Source organism: Balearica regulorum, chromosome 2, assembly GCF_011004875.1.
Source record: "Balearica regulorum gibbericeps isolate bBalReg1 chromosome 2, bBalReg1.pri, whole genome shotgun sequence".
In the NCBI taxonomy this organism is placed as follows: Eukaryota; Metazoa; Chordata; class Aves; order Gruiformes; family Gruidae; genus Balearica; species Balearica regulorum.
The window spans coordinates 67,907,783-67,928,889 of NC_046185.1; the positions used below are offsets into that span (position 1 = coordinate 67,907,783).

At 42.0% G+C, this 21,107-nt stretch overlaps 1 long non-coding RNA gene across 2 annotated transcripts in view; it reads left to right on the forward strand.

Moving 5' to 3' along the window:
• The window catches only part of LOC142600423 (uncharacterized), a 34,879-nt gene extending 22,480 nt beyond the window's left edge, over positions 1–12,399 (forward strand). The window contains exons 2-4 of one of the 2 annotated variants that reach the window (XR_012833895.1): positions 3,936–3,996; positions 6,587–8,228; positions 8,357–12,399. This is a non-coding gene — a long non-coding RNA (uncharacterized LOC142600423). Of the gene's footprint in view, positions 1–3,935; positions 3,997–6,586 lie in introns of both variants that reach the window. The other variant, XR_012833894.1, reaches the window with a different exon arrangement.
• The last annotated feature ends 8,708 nt before the right edge of the window (positions 12,400–21,107 follow it).

The window sequence follows — 21,107 nt, forward strand, 5'->3', positions numbered from 1 at the left end:
GGACACTTAGGAGAAGCACAACTATTTTGCCAACCATGTCCTGGGCTGCATCAAAAGAGGTGTGACCAGCAGGTTGAGGGAGGTGATCCTGCCCCTCTACTCCACTCTTGTGAGACCCCACCTGGAGTACTGCATCCAGCTCTGGGGGCCCCAGTACAGGAGAGACATCGACCCCTAGGTGAGGATGAGAACTTTATGAGGGCAACTCAGGAGCTGGTAGTTTTCCATTAGTATCTCATTTAACATCTTCAAACTAGGTAAAGTCCTGAGCAATCTGACCTAACTGTGAAGTTAGCCTGGTCTTGGGCGGGGAGATCTAATTGCGGCTTACCAGTACCTGAAGGGGCCTACAGGAAAGCTGGAGAGGGACTGTTTATCAGGGAGTGTAGTGACAGGACAAGGGGTAATGGGTTTAAGCTGAAGGAGGGTTGATTTAGATTAGATGTTAGAAAGAAATTCTTTGCTATGAGGGTGGTGAGGCACTGGAACAGGCTGCCCAGAGAGGTTGTGGATGCCCCATCCCTGGAAGTGTTCAAGGCCAGGTTGGGTGGGGCTTTGGGCAACGTGGTCTAGTGGAGGGCGTCCCTGCCCATGGCAGGGGGGTTGGAACTAGATGGTCTTTAAGATCCCTTCCAACCCAAACCATTCTGTGATTCTATGAACTAGTTTCCGAGCACCCACTAATTTATGCATTCAGATAATTTTCCCTAATGTCCATGTTGTGGGGTTTTTGCGTATTTGGTCTCAGACTACCCCTCTTAAACATTCTTGTCCTCTTCTCTCATTTTTATCTGCTGTAGCATTTGAAAATCCTTACAGTAGAGCAGAATCATGTAAAAAGTATTTCTGGTGTTTCTCTCATCAATGAAGATTTTTAAGATTAAGTCTAATGTGTTTCTATATGATTTCAACATACTTCCTCCTATAATTTATTAGTTATTCCTAAACCTAAATTAATGATAACTTACAGTTTAAGTAATGATAAGCATCAATTTTGAAGGGCCATGAGTGTCTGTTTTAACATATAATCCCTTTTAGCACTGTTCTTAATAATCTTGGACTTTTTCCTTAAAGACATTTCTGTTAATTTCCTTTTGCGTCATATTGTGTCACCACTCTCATTTTACAGCAATAAAAAATCTTCCTGTAACTGGCTTCTGGTAGGACACTGACAATGTTTAAGAAGGATCTCCAAGTCAAAGCATTGCTGCTGATCATTGTCCTTTCCCCTGATGACTGATACTGCCAATTAGTTAAATGGATGGCATAACTATTCAAAGCACCAAGAATAATAAGTATAAAATCACTCATCACCCAGGAGTCAAGCAGCTGCTGCTCTCATCCCATACTGATACATCCGAGACATGTGAAGCTAGGATCCCTGCAGGAACTGCTCAGCTAAGAGAATTTCAGTGGTCCTCCACTCCGTGTTACTTGCTGCTGACCTGTATTCAGATTTTGCACCCAACTTGAGTTGTCTGAAGGGCTGCCATCCATCAAAGTATGGAAAATGCAATGTTTATGTCACAGCTGAGCAGTTTTAGCTGCATTATTGCCTTGTGTCCTCACTGCTCCAGGTTATGCCACTGCAATTGAGCTGAACTTCGTGTATAGCCCTCTCCATGGCAAATTCCAGGTGATTTTAGAAAGCCTTCTCAGGATTTAGGAGATTGTGGGTTAAATCCCCCAGAAGCTGGTGCTTTTTTCTTCTGAAACTGGAAATAAGAGTGAAATTCTGATTTTCTTATAGGGTAAACCAGTTTCTGTTGAAGATTTTGGAAATCTGCCACAAGGTTTACGCAGCAGCTGTTGTGAAGTAGGGAGAAATGGCAGAGAGCTGGGAGCTGAGACCAACAGCTGCAGAATTATTTTTTACAACTGTCTCATGCTTTTTTCCTTTGATATGCATCTTTTGTTTTTGCGATATTTGAAAATAGTTTTGTATGAAAAACCCTATTTCTGGGTCTGGGTTGTGGGGTGAGCACCCCTGAGTGACAAGAAGGTCCCCTGCTTTTTTGTCCTGAGCTGCCCAGGGCGCACTTCCACAGGGTTGAGAGAAAACAACACTATTTCTGTGGAGATGTGCAAGAAATAGTCATTGCACTTTTGGAGGCCCCCCAATAGGTGATACTACTGAGGAAGACTGCTCAGTGAGAAATGAAATGCAGCCACCCCCCGGTCCTGTGTCTGAAGATGTTAAATGAGATACTAATGGAACACTACCAACTCCTGAGCTGCCCTCATAAAGTTCTCATCCTCACTTCCCAAGTAACATCTGATTAAGGTGCTCACTGTACCATGACAGATATATTCAGACCTCTAGGATCTCCAAGTTTTGCAGGGATGCATTGGTGGAGCCCAAATATCCTTTCTGTGTGCCACCTCTTATCTATTCCCAAAGTACAAGAAACATACTGTGTTTCACAGGAAAGCCACAGTAACTCATCATGGTGTGTCTTTGAGGATGTAGGTAGAATTGCCAGGCAAGGTTTAGAAACTCTGGACTTGTGTTGGGTTTGCGTGGCAAGGTTTTGGTAGTGGGGGGGGGGGCTACAGGGGTGGCTTCTGTGAGAAGCTGCTAGAAGCTTCCACTATGTCTGACAGAGCCAATGCCAGCCAGCTCCAAGACGGGCCCACCGCTGGCCAAGGCCAAGCCAATCAGCGCCTCTGTGATGACATATTTAAGAAGGAAAAAAAACCAGTTAGAGAGAGCTTTTGCAGCCAGAGAGAGGAGTGAGAAGATGTAAGAACATCTGCAGACACCAAGGTCAGTGCAGAAGGAGGGGCAGGAGGTGCTCCAGGCGCCGGAGCAGAGATCCCCCTGCAGCCCGTGGTGAAGACCATGGTGAAGCAGGCTGTCCCCCTGCAGCCCATGGAGTGACTGGGGGTGTAGAGGATGAGGGGGGTGTAGAGATTCCACCTGCAGCCCGTGGAGGACCCCACGTCAGAGCAGGTGGAGACACCTGAAGGAGGCTGTGGCCCCATGGGAAGCCCGCGCTGGAGCAAGCTCCTGGCAGGACCTGTGGACCCGTGGAGAGAGGAGCCCATGCTGGAGCAGGTTTGCTGGCAGGACTTGTGACCCCATGGGGGACCCACGCTGGAGCAGTTTGCTCCTGAAGGTCTGCACCCCGTGGGAGAGACTCCTGTTGGAGAAGTTCGTGAAGGACTGTAGCCCGTGGGAGAGACTCACGTTGGAGAAAGTTGTGAAGGACTGTCTCCCGTGAGAGGGACCCCACGCTGGAGCAGGGGAACGATGAGAGGAGTCCTCCCCCTGAGGATGAAGAAGCAGCAGAAACACCGCGTGATGAACTGACCGTAACCCCCACTCCCCGTCCCCCTGTGCCACTGAGGGGGGCGGAGGTTGAAGCCAGGAGTGAAGTTGAGCCCAGGAAGATGGGAGCGGTGGGGGGAGGTGTTTTAAGATTTGGTTTTATTTCTGATTCCTCTACTCTGTTTTGCTTAGTAATAAATTAGATGAATTCCCTCTCTAAGTTCAGTCTGTTTTGCTCGTGACGATAATTAGTGAATGATCTCTCCCTGTCCTTATCTCGACCCACAAGCTTTTCATTGCACTTTTTCTCCCCTGTCTAATGAAAGAGGGCAGTGATAGAGCAGCTCTGGTGGGCACCTGGCCCTCAGCCAGGGTCAACCCACCACAGGACTTTACAAGAGCAATTGAAACGATGTGATCTACTTTGGATGGAAGGAAAGAGGATAATTATGCAAAAACAGCAGAAAAATGTTTTAAGCAGGAACTGTGTAATCTTTAGGTATATGTTCACAGTTCCCTCAGATATCTAATTCTCTACTGAATTTCTCAACATACGTGATTCTTCATACATATTATTATAGAACACCCCAATTCCAGACTTTTGTCACATTTCAGCCCTTCACTCATAGTTATGGCATGTTGAAAACTAATATTTTCTCCACAGGAGGTAACTGAAAATTTGTTTACTGATACGAAAATATGAAGTCAGGTTTCTGAGAGCCAACGTATGTTACTGAATTAATCCCTTCTCACACCTCATGCTTTGTTCTGATGTGTTTCTTAGATAAAAGTTACCTCTGTGACAAAAGAATTTGTCGTCAGTTCTGTGTCATAACAGTCTCTGCAGAGAATGCATCATTTCAGAAACTTCAGCATATAAAATGAAACTGCTCTAAGATTGCAACATAAAAAGACTTTTAGAACACCGTAGAAGAAATATTCAATTACCGAAAGTGGTTTTCCATTCTCCACACCTTCATCATCATTAACGAATTTAAAGATTGCATTTGAGAAATCCTCACCCAATATGCAGAGGTGACAAATAAGCTGGAAAATCTTTTAAGTTCCTTTCAATGGCATTAAACCAGACAACTATTTTTGGTGAATAAGCCTCAGAATATTTGTGTATTCTGCTGACAAAATGAAACATACCCTGAAATTCCTAGACTTTTTGGCATATGAGAGCAATTAGAAAGCTTTGTTACATAACTTTCAAATAAAGAATTATTTGTTACATATGTCATTGTTTTATGCAGCATATGATCTGAGTGGTTAGATAGAAGCAAATATTCTTGAATTTATTGAGATAGATACTAGAATATTCCCCTTGTAAACTTATATTAACATGACTATGATAACTATTTCATTCCAATTATCTGAAGTATCAGAGGTCACTGAGAAAAGTCTGTCCTTTTCATCAAATTCTTTAATTATTTTCTACTTTTAAAACAGGAGATACTATATTTTTTGAAATATATAATGCTTTTTTTCCCTTCCAAATTATAGGTGAAAGGGTCACTCCAGATTAAATAATCTATTGTCACAATCATGATTTCTTTGCTTGTCACACTTTTTATTGCTTCTGTAGTAGTCAATTCTGCCTTTTTCTCTTTCTTACCAATAAAATAAGTTATTTCTTAGCAGAAATGCTGGAATTTATTTTTATGATTTTCTCTTTTACTATGCTGTCCTATGTCTGACAATCCATTGTGAAAAACTGGAAAGCTCTTATCTTTTTTGACCTATGCAGAATTCTTCTACAGTGAAGGAGTATCTTGTTTTGCTGATGGGATGTTTATTTATCTTTAAAGTCATGGCCATCATATATATAGGTATATAATTAAGCAGAAATAGAAATACATGAGCGACACACCCAACCCTAACTCACAATCACTTACTCGCCTCTTTAGTGGCCGTATACCTGTCCATTAGATAGAGAGGTATCACATATGACTGTATATGACATTTTAAGCAGGTAGGATAGCACAGTCTTTATAGGGGGTAATTTTAGCTGAAGATCTTGGAAGTAGACTAGAGCTTTTCTGGATGATGCCTAATGTATCTTCTTACACTTCAGCAGTAGCTGAAGCTTTCCATGAAGTTTATGAATGAACTTATGAAATTTGGGGCTCAGGATTTAATTCAATCAGTCACAAGTCCCTCTAGCAGTAGAGAACTCACCATACTTTTCTCAACTGTTCCTACTCTTCAGAAAACAGGAAGAATTCTATGTCATGTTTTTTGGGGGGGATGCACTCCACCTCTGCTGTCTCTGGAAAGCTCATGTGGTCTTTCTTCTAAGCTCAGGAGGATCCCAGTTCACTTTCCAGTTCCCTCAAAAGGCCATAACTCTTCTTTGTGCAATGTGATAGTGTGTGTGTGAGAATACATCAGTGACACAGTAGAACTCCCAGTTGCTAAAATTCTCCTTTATTTATAGGATGCTGAGCCTGTTATGAAACTTCCATAAAGCTCTGGTAAAGCCGCTACTTAAAAAAAAAAAAAAAGTACATAAACCAGAAGGGCTGGTTTGTTTCATGTTTCTGGCCTTCCCACAGTACTCACTAACCATGTGCAATAAAGCATATTAGACTTCAAATAACATTAAGTATTTTCTGTTCATATAGAAGCCTTTAAAAGGTGAAACCTTTGAAAGATTGCTTTTTTGCATGCCATTTCCCTAACTGGGTTACAAATGCAGAAACAGAAGTGCAGGGAAACATCAGTCTTCATATAAAAGTCTAGGGGAACATCAGTCTTCAATAGCCAACAGCTCAAATACAACTCCACACCCATGACTTTATATTTCAAGTCTGTATTTCAGAACAGCCACAGAATAACAGAAAATTATATTTTTCCTAGGCTTTGTCTTAGATATTTCATTTCCTCAGGCTGAACTCCAGCCTGAAACAGGTTTTAGTCAGCAGTTAGATTGGTTGGTATTGCCTGGTAAAACTCATGCCAGTAGCATTTGACTGAATGGTTCAGCCTTCTCCATATCCTTCTGACAAGTGGACGAAAGAAAAGATGTCCCTTGCAATTAAAGATAGAGTGCATCCACAGTGAAAAAGGTTCTTCTGCTAGCAGGGAATGCTGACACTTGTGGGATCTCATCAGCCTTTACAGACTTAAGTGCATCAGAATCTGCCCATTTTCTTATACTGCCTTAAAACCTACCTCTGGTTAGCTAAGCCCAGGCAGATGTCATCTCACTGAGAATATGTTGTCATTAATGATGTACTTCAGATCAGAATTATGCTTTTGAGGTGATTCTCCTGATTGTGTCCACTTACTGTGTTTTGGTTTGTGTCACAGGGAGGTCTTCACATGTGTGGATAAGGTCTTTCTAAGGTCCCGAAAACAAACTTTCTTTCAGATGAAACCAAACTAAACAGTATGCTTCAGGACTGTACTAAGTGTGCTCCATGCACTACTGGGCAGCAGTCCAGGCATCCAGACCAAAGCTGAAACACGTCTAATGTCAATGTTGGATCATCACCGCAACCTTGGATTGAGATCTGCAAAGTTGCATTCGCTCCAGGTGCTTCACGCAACTCGCTAATTTGGATGCAGCCTTGGCAGGAGAGAGCTGGGGAAACTGGTTTTTTACAGGTCAGAGGAAAAAGTCTTTTGGGTGGCAGAGTCCTATGTTCAGAGTTCATTGTTCTAGTCATTGTGCTTCCTGCGTTTGCATAATAGGTTTTGAAATAAAAAATGGGGGTTTTGGACATGGTAAACTGGGAGGACAGTCTGGTGTTCTACAGCCTCGAGGTGGCCAAAAGACCCAAGCTGCTCAATTTTGTCTTTAATGAAGCTATGTCTAAGTCAAGATGTCTACAGACACATGCTTTCAGACTGGATGTTGGGAACTCGTAAAAGACCTGCAAAGTAAAAATTTATTTTAAAAAAGTAAACATTTATTTTAAAAAAGTAAAAATTTATTTTAAAAAATGGGTCACTTGCTGCCCCCTTAAAAGACAGCAGTAGCAAGTGCATTGGACCCAGCTTGAATGAATTGGAGGTCACTGCCAGGCATGTTTGCACCTGCTCATCTTTGCTGTGAAACATTGTCCCCACTTGGAGACTAGAGCATAGCTGACCTTCCAGGAATGGGATAGATCCCTACCTTTTGGGTTGCAATGTTGCCATCACTACCAGCTTGGTGTTTCCCTCCTTGGCAAAGTGTTAAGAAAATAGCTGAGTTCAGTGATGGGCCCCAAGAGACTTTTATCACTGGGGAAGGAATGTTATGAGAGACAGATATTTAGCATAAAAACCACGCAGCATCTTTTTGTCCCTACTGGTATTTAGGTCATCCCCGGTAAAATAAAGGGACAGCTGGATATGTGCAGCAGCTATTTTTGGCTTCTGGAACAATCATTTTGGATTAGAGGAAGCTAGGTGCAAATTAAAGAGACCTATAGCTCTCTTAAATTTTTGAGGATTAGTGGCTCATCAGTTAGCCCTAAGAAGGGTGAGCAGGAAGATGGAAGATAATCTGTTTTAGCAGAATTTGCGAGCTGCATTGTCACCAGCATTTGCCCAGAAGAAACATTGAGGCACGTCATGTTTACAGCAGCTGCTCTGAAGCCTGAACAATCAAAACACAGGTTTCTACTGACACCCTGAAACTGAAGCCAGCCACGCTGAAGCTCCTGCACGTGGATGAAAACTCCCAGCTTTTATTTTCTGTTTATTTACCGTGCCTGTGGAACGGACCGTGCCAGCCTCCGCCGGTGATTTCCAGTCCATCCTGCTGTGCCTGCGTGGGCAGAGGCACCATGGCTCTCTCGCAGCGGTGGGAGGCAGCCAGGCTGCCTGCAAAGACAACGCTGAACTCAGCACTGGGTCTATCGCTCCGGAGAGCTCACGCTGCCCACGGTGACAGCCGGGATTTCCAGCCCGCGGTGCTGAGCGGGACGTTGTTTCCCAAAGCAGTCATTCTCCAGGATGAGCGGTAAGGATGAGATTAAATTTGCAGTGTGATCCTGCTTCTGGCTGTTGGAGACTTTTGAAGAGACTGTGATAGTGATCGCTGATAAGAGCTAGGAGATTAAAACTGGGTTTGCTTCTTTTAAAATGCAGAGCCACCACTCCCGCTACGGTGGACACGAGACCCGCCTGGTTACAGGAAAAGAGGATAAGAGCTCACTTGGAGGATAAGAGCTTACTTGGACTTAACCCAGTCCAGGAATAGAGAAGTACGACAAAATCAAGCATTTCAAAATGTAATTATGCCAGAGACAGTAAGCTGTGCCCAAAGGACAAATTCTGCACCAAAATTTCAAACGCTGCCTGTTTATGTGCATTCAGGAGCAATTTCACATCAAAGCAATTTTTTCTGTGATGGCTGAGTCAGAAGGTAGTGGGATTTTCTCTGTAGAGAGCTGCACAGCTTTTTCTTTAGAGGAGTAAGGCCTTGCATGGTTGGCATCAAGTGGAAACCAGGAGAGATGCTGGACAAAGAGTTGTGTTTCCTGTCCAGATGAGCCTGATGATTGTGTTAAAAACCACCAAGAGGCTGTAGCAGAGCAGTGGGTTAATATCCAAATCGCCCCTTAGAGCTTTCACGGGGCTACAGCAGGTAGCTCCCACCCTGATAGAGTGAAATTAAAGAGCCTGTTTCGGCCTTCAGGGACATGAAGAGAGCTCGTTGAATTGCATTTTACAAACCTCTGTTTCTTTTGGATGCGTGAGTAACTAGGCTGGCACCTCCAAGCCGTTAAGAGCCCAAGACCAATTCTTTGGCCATGTGTAAGGTCCTTTGCCCGCCCTTTGTAGTTTAGTCTCAGGTTTCCGATGACTGCAAATACACTGCAGTTTGAGAAACTTCAATATGCTTGTTCCTTGAATAGGAATATCCACTAGTCAGTCTAGTTTCCTAATAACTAATGACCTTCTTATCTGGCTTAATTTGCTAAAACAAATTTTCAAAGGCAAACTCACTGTTTTTTTCTTCCTCTATTGATTTGCTCGGCCCTGTTCACAGGCCTGCAGGGTTACAAACCCTCTCTGATCATATGCTAATGAGTCATTAGTACTGACTGTCTGCTAATGTGAATAAATCACCCCTTCTTAGTCACTCTTTGTCCAAATAAAGAAGTCTATTCTGATAACAAAAACGTTACAACCAGCCAAGAATCAGTGAGATAATATTAGAACAGCTCTTCCTCAGGGCTGCCAGGAGCAGGGCTCAGCTGGCTCTGCCTCTGCCTGGCTGGTCCTCACTACCTCCACCCCCTTGTTTTATCCCCTTGTTTTATTCAAGCATATGTGTTCACTTAACTACACTTTGAGTCTAAGGTTGCATAATCGTGTTTCAGTCAGATTTTAACGTTTTTAGATGGCTAAGAACAAAAGGTCAACACTGTTATTAGCTGTGTAGCTTTACTGAAGTGTGACTTCTCACCATAAAATTGGCACAAGGTCATTTTAAGATTTTTTGTACACTTTCGTTAGCAAAGCAGAATTACCCATTCACTTCTGGACAAGGTTAAATAGCTGACAACAGGTACAGGTTAAATATTAAGCCATTGGTCCTTCATTTCAGGTAAGAAGTTGCAGTCATCTTCAAAAACACTTGAAACTTCAGGCAGCACCTTGGAACTGGTACAAGGAAACACCACTTTTAATTAGCACAAGGGAACTGTACAAATTTTGAGCCAGACTCTACTGTCTTGCACCTTCACGCAACCTTGCAAGAGTAACAAAGGCCATGTATTGCTGTTTGAAAAACTCAGCATATTTTTTTTCAAGAACAACCAGCGTTTGCTTGTGTTATATTCAGCAGGAGTGAAGATGCAATCAGATGAGATGGCTGAACTGGCTTCACAGCTTGCTATTCCTAAAAAAATAGTTCTCCTTTTTTTTTTTTTTTTTTTTTTCTGGGTTAATTTCTACTACTTTCATGAGCTCAGCTGCCTCCTTGAAAGGTCAGATGGCACCCAGGGAAGAGCTGGGAACCACTGGGGTAAGAGGAAGGAGGAGAACGATAGTGACAAAAAGGAGGAGGAGGAGGAGGAGATGGAGCAGGACTGCTCCTTTTAGCAGCCCTGAGCTGCTGGATCAGTTCGGCCTGTTTGGTCTGAGTGGACCCTTGGGGTCCTGCAGTAGATTTGCAATAGTCCAAAATCTCCACGGTTCAAACATTAAGATGCATTTTAATAAAATGTTTAGGCTCCTGGTATTTTGCTAGACTCGTAACTTCCTTCTTTATTTGCTTTTCAAGGAGTTTCATAGCAGCCAGGATGTATACCTTATTGTGTTTGGGTCTGTGGAATTATGATTATGACGATAACCTTGAAAATATGAACCGAGCTCAAGTCACCCGTTTGCTCACAGCTTGCAGTAATAACTACCGTAGGGGGTAAAAAGCTGCCTTCATTTCAGACAGAGACCGTGTGCTTCCAGAGTGCATGACTTTGGCATTTTTTCTTAAATGTTACTGAATTTGGTATTTGTACTCTAAAATGCACCAGCTCCTTGCTTATGCCCAGCACCCATTTCTCATCCCTTTGTATGGCCAGGACGTGCTTGCAGCTCAGTTTTCCTTCCTGGTTTTCCTCACGTGGCTTTCCAGGCTGCCTGAATTATGGCACATGATGCCTGAACTGCTAAACCTTTACCTGAGTAAAAGCATATGCCCTCATTTACTATCCAGCCATACTACCAGCCCTGGACTATGGCGTGCTCTAGCTTAGCTCTTGAAATCTCCTTGGGGATGTGGTTTAGAGCAGAGGCAAGAGATGCAGCCAGGATTTCTAAAGGTGGCCATGACCCACGTTCTGCATGCTGTGTGGCTGGAATGAGTAAGTCAGGCAGAAACAGAGGCTAAAAGATGGCAGACTGTAGCTGTGTAGAAATAGGGAATTTTTTTTAACTGCACTGAACACATGAAGGCTCCTAATTCACAAAGTGAAACACATTACATTATTACAGTTGTGTTTAAAATTGCCTTGAAAAGGACTGGAAAAGCTTAAGTGTCCTAGGATGGCCAAGAGGCTGTTTAAGAAGGTGAAAAGCCTCAGCTCGTTTTTGTGGTCTCCCAAAACACGTTGTCTGTGTGAGTCCTAGTTTCCTTTAGTTCAAACTAAAAAAAAAAAGATGCTTTCCACACACCTATTTACACTTGCGCTAAGATGAAAAGGGAACTTCCCAGAGAGGAGATGGCTGTGTAAAGATTGCTTAAAAGCTTTTCCTGACTGCACCTCACGTGCTAGTTGCTCCTGGCTGGCTGAGTAGTACCTGGCCGTATGCTGATGTGGCCAGGGCAGCAGTGGGTCAGGCAGTGCCCTGGGAGAAAGGTCTGTGCTAAAGCTCGGAGGTAGATGTGTTTCACTGGTGCTGCAGGCTTTGTGCAGTGGGGAAAAAAACCCCCTAAAACCTCACCATTGTAATGTTTTATAAGCAGTATCTACTGTTGCTTTGCTTTTGATAACAGGTACTTGGCTATTCATGTAAGATTTCTATGAGGCCTCCCTTATATTGTATTTTATAGCTGTTGGTGCAAGCCTGGTTAACAGTGACAGTTGACTGAGGATGCAGTCCTCTTTCCAAATGGTGAGAGGTGTCCTGTAGCATTTGCCGGCCACGTTTATCTAGGTTTGGGGGTGGCGATCACATCTATGGGACTGCTTTTTCTTAAGTAATACTCTAATTCATTTAATAATGCAAATGTGGTCCCAGCAGTGCAGCTTTACTGCATAATGACTAATCTCTGTCACAGCAGGATGCCAAGAATGAGTTTCTCTGGGAAGCTGTGGATATGCATAATGAACAGCTATCCCTAATAAAGTCTTTTTAATCAGGAGTCTTTCTCAGATCCACTGAGTTAAATGAGTTTGCACTTTGTGAACGCAAGGGTCCAAGTCTCTGACTTGGGTAGAAGACTGCATCTACTCTGAAGTGAGTGAAGATTTAAATAAATTGACATCCTGGCCCTAAGAGTTAACTTTTTCACTCACATGTATGATAGGAAAGGCCGTGTAACTCTATACTGCCTCCAGTTAATGTACATAGAGTATGTGATACTGCTTTCTGTGAATACATTTCATTTTCCCTCTAACAACCATTGAATACAAGTCACAGCCAAGGATTCTGTCAGTGTATTTCAACCAAATCTGGGGAGGGGGGGAAGACATATTTCAAAGATGCAAGTTTTCTGGACATTTGAAGAAAGCAGATGAGAAAGGAGAGAGACCATATGTATGGGTAGTACTCTAGTACTTTTTTGAGGTACTAATTTTTAAGCAAATTTCCCATTTGCCCACTCTTGCTCTGCGTAGTTGTGTGTTATGGGCTGGTCTCAGTGTGTATGAAAGGGGTTCCTTTCAGATGAAACTGAACTGGGAGATGCTCTCCAGGATTGTCTGCAATGTACTTTAGTCACATATGGGCATACAGTCCATGAGACCAGGCAATTTGGATAGCAGAGACTGTGATGTCCTGTTCCTCTCTACAGACCTGGTCCTATTAGCCTGCACTTGCTCTCTAACATAGACGTGGCCATCAGCGCCCTCAACAGAGGCACCCCATCCTGGTTGACAGCAAACAGTCTGTCAGATGCTGTCTCAGTGCCCCAACTTCAGGAAAGCTTCATCTGGAGTTCAGACCTTATGAGATGCCAGGGAGCCTAGTCTTCCATATCAGAGTGTGTCTCTGTTGATTGCACCTCAGCAGGGAGATCCCACTAAAAGCAAGCAGGCTTCCTGAGGTCTGGTCTTCACAGGACTACCTGTTAATAGAAACAGTTCTGCTTCCAGTTTGCGATTTATACAAGCATAACTGCTAGAAAAATCTGTCCCAGGAGTCTGGACCATTGCAATTGTTCTTATGCATTAAAAATCACTTCAGCAACACATTTTGTGTTCAGGAGGCTGTATCCACTCAAGGATTTGCAATGTCACCACAGCGTTACGTTAGACATGAGAATCCATAAGTAAAAATGACAAGTTTGCCTTTGATGGCCATCCTATGCGGCAAGGCCCATAACCTTTGAAAAATATAGGTATAATACAGGTATAACAGACCACTCTTTTATTCATAGGGTCACCACCAAGGAAATGAATCTGTGCTGCTCAGTACGACCATTGACTGGACAAGATTTTGCAGGCTTACTCCAAACTCACATCCATCTTGTCCTTATTTCTCTTATTAAAGAGAAGGTAAGTCTGCCCTGTGCTCCAGAAAGAATAATCTAAATTCCCAGTACAGACAAACCCAGGGGAGTAAGATATTCTTTTTCCTCAACTGTTTCTATGTTGACTACAGAGGTCAGACCAGCCAGTCATACAAATTCAGATGCTATTGTGGTTAAAGTCACTTTGTAAAAAAGGCTGGAAACATCTTATGGTTTTTTACTTTTTTTTTTTTTTTTTAAACTACATATTTAATGAAGTAAGAAAGATAAGTTCTTGTCATGCCAAAGATGCAAAGTAGATATGCAGGATCAGTTAATAATTTCTGCCTACTTCTAACACCATTTGCAAATACTGTCCCCCTAGAATTTCACACCACACAGGTTTTGTAAAAATCTAAGCCTCTACATTTCACCTCTTAATTTTTTATCACACGCAATGTGTCTGGCAGAAGGAAAGCCCATAGCCCACCCAGGAACATCACACAGACTCTGCAGTTGTACTGCATAAGCACAGCAGCTACTGCTCCCACTTTGGGGTGGAAACATTCCAGTCTTCTCATGGAAATCCAGCATAGCAAATCTATTCTTCTGTTAAAAGCAGGGGTTTGCTTTCATTTTCTGGCTATGATAACACGTTTCATTTTTTCTCACATACTTGTCCAATTAAAATTGCAATTATTACAAAGCCATGTCTGGCTTCTCCGGCTCTGGAGTTTCACAAAGCAAGTCACCACTAGGATGGGAAACCCAGGATGGTCTGTTGAAGAGTTGGTAAAAAGATGTCTAAATTTGGTTACAAATAGAGTCATAAAAGAAAAACAAAGGGAACCTCCCTAGGTTATCTTCTGGGTTCCTTCTTCCAATGCTTGATGGCAAGTGTAAACCTGAGGACTGTTTCAGAAGGTTAGATCTTTTTTTCCTGAATTTTTGACCAAGTCATCTGGGCCTAGACCTCCTTCCTGTCATGCTATGTGAGAGCGTATATGAGAACTATAGCAATGTGTCACCTAATACAATGTGGTGCCAGTGTGCAGCAAGGAAATCTGGCAGGGACTACTAGATAAGACTCAGAGATAAAATCATTATAGATTATAAACCTGTTTTGGGGGCTTGTTGTAAAATCAGATGTGGGATGTTCATGAGAGGGGAATTTAACTCATGAATAGTATTTGAATTTTTCTATTCAAGCACAACCAATATCTATTTATTTAAATGTTTTTTAAAGAGAGAGAGATAAAGAGAAATTATTTCCAGTTCCCACATTCAAACTTTTCTCTCACCTGATCTGAGAGACTTTCAAGGGAAAATGGACTTAAAACTACTCTTATGTGAAAGTGGTAATTGGTAAACTGGGCTGAATTTTACAGCCATTCTCAGGAGCTCTCTGAATACTGTCTGAAAATGAAATAGGGTGTTAAGGATATTTCTTATAAAGAGATCCTCTGAATTTTGTCACTGGAGTTATGTGACCTAAATTAATTTGTTTGGCAAGGTAGAATCATTTGTGATGTAGATATTTTTATCTTCAGAAACCTACATAAACCTACAATCCATGTAGCTTAAACTGTCACTGCAGCATAAATCAAAGGCCTCAGTATATCCCTTCTGAGGATGGTGTAAAATGTCTATACTCATACACTAGATTAAATTTTATAATTAGCGAGATGCAATAAGCTTTAAGAAATATACTTACTAAGGAGGGTGCCCAGAGGCTTTTAAAAAACGATGTTCCTTATTAATATGCTTAAAGACTGTCAGTGTGAGCAAACGAAGCACAGCCATAGAAGTTTAAAGGAAATCCCGTCTCTACTCTGCCCTGTGAAGTCCAGCCTGTTCGCAGCATGGCCAGAACAGCCAACGTGCCTGAGGTGGCCGATGATCAGAGGTGAGGGTCTCTGGCAGGAAACCTGCAGCTGAAGTGGGATATTTAAGCCGCAGTCTTGATGTGAGGTGGGGACCCAAGTACTCCAGTTATGAATCTGGCATGAGGACTACTGGTCAGAGAAAAAACAGCGTTTGGCTGGTGACCAAGGGATGCACTTTGCAAGGAAATTCTCAAGTCTTGTTGATGTCTTTAAAAAGCTGATGTCTATATAATGTTTCAGGAGTCTAAGAGGTTGTTGGGGGAAGTGCCTTGCTCACCCTTACCTTCAGGAACTGGTAATACTTTATTCCTAGGGGCTCAAACAGAAGCCCACTCAGGATCTGAGAGAATCACAACTCTTAACCTCTACCATTTCTGTAGCTTGCTAACACTGTTTACCATTATGACCAGGACAGGAACTTTGCAGGGAAGGCTCAGGTAGCGCCGAACAGGAGTAAATTGTCAAAATCTATTCCGCAACCATCCCACAAAGCACTACAGGTTGGTGGTAGGAAGAGCCTTGCTCGCTGCTGGCTGCAGGACTCGGCTCTGTCTCTGCACAACTTGACTGTTCTCTACTTTGTTGCTGGGGTTTTTGCATTTGGGCTTTTTCATTTTTCAGGGCCTAATTCTTTTCCAGGTTCTCTAAAATAATCTCTTTTGGATAATCTGAAAACCATTAGCCAAAGGCAGCGCAAGCACAGTAGTTCTGCGTGTTGTTTAGTAAAATGAGAAGAGAGACCTACATTGTTAGAGTGTTCACATTATTTGAAAAAGTGTTCTCAAAGTACTTTAATCTCAAGAAACATAATGTGGCAGTTCCATTTTACCCCGTGGCTACTGTGAACTAGTACCACACCTGACCCAGCTTTACCGTGGGTCTCTCTATTACGGACATAGGAATATGAATATTTTAAAATTGCCACTCGACAAAGTGAGCACAGCCTGCCCCAGCTTTTATCAGATCCCAGCAATGGCATGTATTTGCTGGATGCAATATAGCCTTAGGTTTTAAATCAAGTGTATCCACTGTGTGAGAGAACCTGCAACAGCAACAGCTTTAGATGGGAAATGGTGTTTGCCTTTCAAATATTCCAGACTTTGTCCACTTTTTTCAAATTCTATTGTGAAATCAAATAAACATTCACAGCTAAAAATACGTTCACAGCTTTATTGCCGTAACTTATTCTCACTGTATTCTTTTTTGTTGGATATGAATTGTACACATTATGTAGAAAGCTGTGCTCTTCAGGAGAGGAAGCAATTTCCAATTACATATTCCTCATAAGAGAAATGTTAGAGTGATAATGGTTCCTATATTTAAATTGTCAAATAATTTGCATTGTGAGATTTTTAAAAAAAGCCACAACAATAACAAAGGCTGAACATTTCCAGAGTCTCTCCATTAACCTGTCTGTAAAACTGAGGGATGCTAGTGCTTGACGGTCACCTCAGGCTGGGACGTACAGACCCTTGGTTAACAATAAGGAATGATGAAAACCCTGAACACATCTGCTCTTGGTTTCCAGTTCTCTCTGTGTCGTAGAGAATTGAGTGTTTGTAGTGGGTCTCTCTCCCTTTCTCATGTAGTTGCACCCACAGTACTCCAGAGCAGAGTCCGGAACGCACGATGCTCTGGAAACTGAGTTTGCCTTGCATGTTTTGGGCAGTGGGGGTGCTTCAGGCTCAGTCCCAATCATACGCCCCACTAACTGTCTGCTGCTCCCAAAGCCACAAAGTTTTCTCCTCTGTCTCTAAAGAACTGTTTTGGCTGCTTTATTCTTCCATCAAGTGCATTGTGCTGTTTCTTACAAAGATGAAACATCTATTTTAGATAATAATATTAAAAATGGATAAAGATACGGTGTTTGAAGTTCTTCTGGTTTTCCTGGTGTTAATAGTAGCAGATGGTGGAAATCAATTTGCTATTAATTTGCTTTCATGTCAAACACTCAATATAATTAAGCAAAGTGTCATCTAAACTCTGATTACTTACTTTCAAATTAAAATGATGTGTAAAACAGACTCCTAATTATCATGCTAATACCTGTGAAATGCTGTTTGCAGTTTCCAAGCTCCATAGGCTTTTTAGTATCAGACTTCAAAGCCTCCTGACAGGAATTATGGGTAGGAAGGTCAGGACTTAAAGCCAGATTTGTTTAATATCATCCTTCATGTGGGAGCGCTCGTTTCAGTTGTTAATTCCCTTTGCTAAATTTCACACATGCAACAAAGCATGACTATCGGTGTTATACTCGGGTACCATTTGCTCCACCTGCACACAGAAACAAAAAGTGGTATTCTCCCTGATACTAATAGAAATTATCCAAGTGCATCACAGACATGATTTAAAACCTCAGTACAGTATATATCTGTGCTAACATTCAGAAAAAAAACACCTACTTGTGTTAGTATTAATTAAAGTCAAATTAGAAGAACAGAAAACTGAATCTGACTGAGGAAAACTTCATCATGCATGCCATTTGCTTTGTAATTGTGCACATACCTAATTACCCTTCCATAGAGATGAAACATCAGAAAGGACTCTCAAGCCCTTTTTGCTTATTATCTGCTTTAGTACGTTTTTCCTCTGTAAGCTATTGCATCCAACCCTGTTTTCAATATTTCAAGCTACTGAAAATGCCTTTTTTTTTTTTTTTTTTCCCCTCCTGGGGAAAACTCTGTTTAATCTTTTACAGACTGAGCAAGAAAATGTTTCCAGATACTCACCCAGCCTTTTTTATTCCTCTGAGTCATCCAATCCCTCCTATGTCTGCTGCTGGACTTCAAAATAGGATTATTATACGTGGCTTACAGCCTGCAAACTGGATATAGAATTAGCCATTTTAGCTTGATCCTACCTGATAAACTGTGACATAGTAGTGGGAGAAGAAACCTTCTTCCAAGTAATAATTTTCCACATAAGTAATGTCTCTTTAGAAATATTGTTGCCTCTAACAGGAGAAAATCACAACAATCGCTGTGAGTGGGAGGTAGGACGATCCATGCAAAAATTCTTTCTCATTAAAATTTCTTGAAAAGGTTTGAAAATCAGCCTCGGCTGAACAACAAGGCAGAAAATCAAGGAATGGGACAAAGATGAGCAAGGCTATCACAGTATTTCATTAGCAGAGAATACGTGTGCCTTCGTAGCACAGCAAAAAGCAACCTACAGGCAGAAGCTGATTTCAACAAGGGGAAGAAAGAAGGAGATTCACTTGCCAAGTTTTATGAAAATTAGCCATATAGGGCTTTGACCAGCCTGCCAGTGGGAGGCCAAGGACAGCCTGCGTAGATGGTACAAAAGCAGCTCTAGGAAGTTTCTAGAACATCCCATACAATGTCAGGTGATTTGCTTTTATACAGCTGACGAAACTCAGGATTGTCCCTGGGACTCCTGACAGCCCTCCATTTAAAAAAGCAAAAGGACTTAGCTTCTGCTTTGGAGACTAAATTAATGAAAGTTCTGTCATTAGCAAAGTTACAACCTCAGCGTAACGTGGTGAAAGCCATGCTGAAGGCTACCTGGCTTCCACCATACACCCCGTATATAGTGCAGCTTATACAGGGGCTGCATCAGAAGATGCACAGCTCAGAGCACATCGCATTCGGACATCTTCATTACCTCCTTCCAGGCCTTTATAAATGATGCTCAGCAAAACAAACCGAGTTTATTTTAAACCAAACTATACTCAGACAAAAATAAAACAAAACCTGCACTTCTTAAGTGCCACCAAAATGATTAGCGTAAGGACAATGCTTTTTGTTAGAGATGCTAACAAATGTAAAAATATTTGCTGGCCTCAGGAATGGGACTAAACTGTGTGTATTTCAGAGCAATAGCTTTCCAGGTAGCGAAGATCAGAAATCGCAGCTTTCACTTGCTCAAACAGATCAAACCGATCACAGTGCTGAGATGTGGAGGAGAACATTGGGGTCACAGGTATTACCTAAATGACGTAGAGTGATGACATCAGTGACTACTTGAAACCAAGTGACATTGAAAAGATGGATATGCTTTTGAGAGCCGGCTGTGCTTGTGTAAATTTGTGTTACGTGTGAGAAGCTATATAGGCACTGAGATACATTCTGCGAGTGGTACTCAAATATCTGACCACTCAATACAAACTGGATGAAAATATAATATATATTTTTCACCTCCAATATCTGTCAATGAAATGGGAATGGAAACAAATGTATGCCATTGTGCTTTAATTGAAAACACAAGTGTACTTGCCTTAAAGAAACTCTGTTGCTTACTAGATGTAGGAATATCACAACATGTCATGATAAAAGGATGCCAGTTCTGAAAATCTGTTCTTATTATGCAGCTGCTGAATGAGAAAACAGTACAGAAAATAATAACATTTCTGACAGATAAGGAGTGTCCTCATTTATGAATGTTGTATCTTGCCCAGTTATTATATTTGCTCTATAGGTTGAGGGGATTGATCAAAAACCTCAGGCAAAACTTACTGCAGCAATTTAGGAAATACAAAATGCATCAACCCGCTGTGCACCTCAGCTACAGGTAACATCTCTCTAGTGCAGAGCTGGCAGGACAGAAGGTTTGCTCAGAAACGCAGTGCAACGTCTGACATCTTAAGCCGCATTCCTGTTACTGGACCTCGGATCACCTTCGGTCTTGTGGGTTGGTCCGTGTATCCCTGGCTCCACAGCAGGACAGGACTGATGTGGTGGCGGAAGGCGGAAGGGAGAAATTACCTTCCATTCTGCTCCTCTTTCTGCAGAAAGGAGACAGGGATGGGAAGGACGGGTGGTGGCCCATGATACGGACAACTGGAGGACCAGGACTTAGTGTTGGGGATTTCAGCAACAGGTATAATATTGAAGAAGGAACATGAAGAACTTGTAAGGGTTGAAAAGGTTGGCCTCTTAAGAAAGCAAGAAGAGGAACCAGCTTCACTGGCTGGAGCAGGAGTGGAGTGGATCTAATTAATGCTGCTACCATTAGATGTTACGGTGTTAAGCAACACAGTTCTATGGAGTAGATCTCCTTATAAAAATATTTTACAGTGACCTTTTCTTCTCTTGGTAAATACAAAATTTAGTTGGGTTTAAGAAAGCTGTAGGTGACCAACTTGCCACTGACTCCCTAAGGGAAGAACTGCAAATGATCCAACTCAACCAGATTTACAAATTTACAGATTTACTGTCATGCATTGATACAGGCAAAATCTTAATCAAGTGTTTGCTCAGACATAAAAAACTTTTATTGTCTGGAATAAATTATTGTCTGCAAAGAAGGCAAAATGGGGAATCTCTTTATAGAAACATAATAACATAAATCTCTAACTAGGGTAGGAGCAGGGGAAATAATACATCATGGGAAAAATGGAGGCTATAGGAGAATAGAATATGAATGGGTCATGGTCAAGTTTTACTCAGTGTCTTGCCTTTTAAAATTCTGTATGGAATTTAAAATGATTTATAAGCACACACAGTTTTGTTGAAAGGGTTTGAGAAGAAGAGAATTTGGGGGTCAAAACTGGGCAGAAGAGAACTAGGTGAGGGAATGTGTGATCAGAGAAGGCATGTCACATGTAACAGGAAGCAGACAGAACAAGATATGAAGAATTCGGTGGGATAATGTGACGAGTGAGAACAACTCATGTCCACACCAGCTGGGAGTTAGCACCTTTGCAAGGTAGGTCACCTCTGTTTTGTGATGCTTATCTTGGATTTGTAGCCCAACTTCATGCTCCAAAGATGTGAAAACTTTAAATGTCTTTAATCTTCCTGTCCCATAACTCAAAAAACACTTTATCAGATGTCTTCTTGTCAAATGATGCATAAATCAACAGAGCCATCAC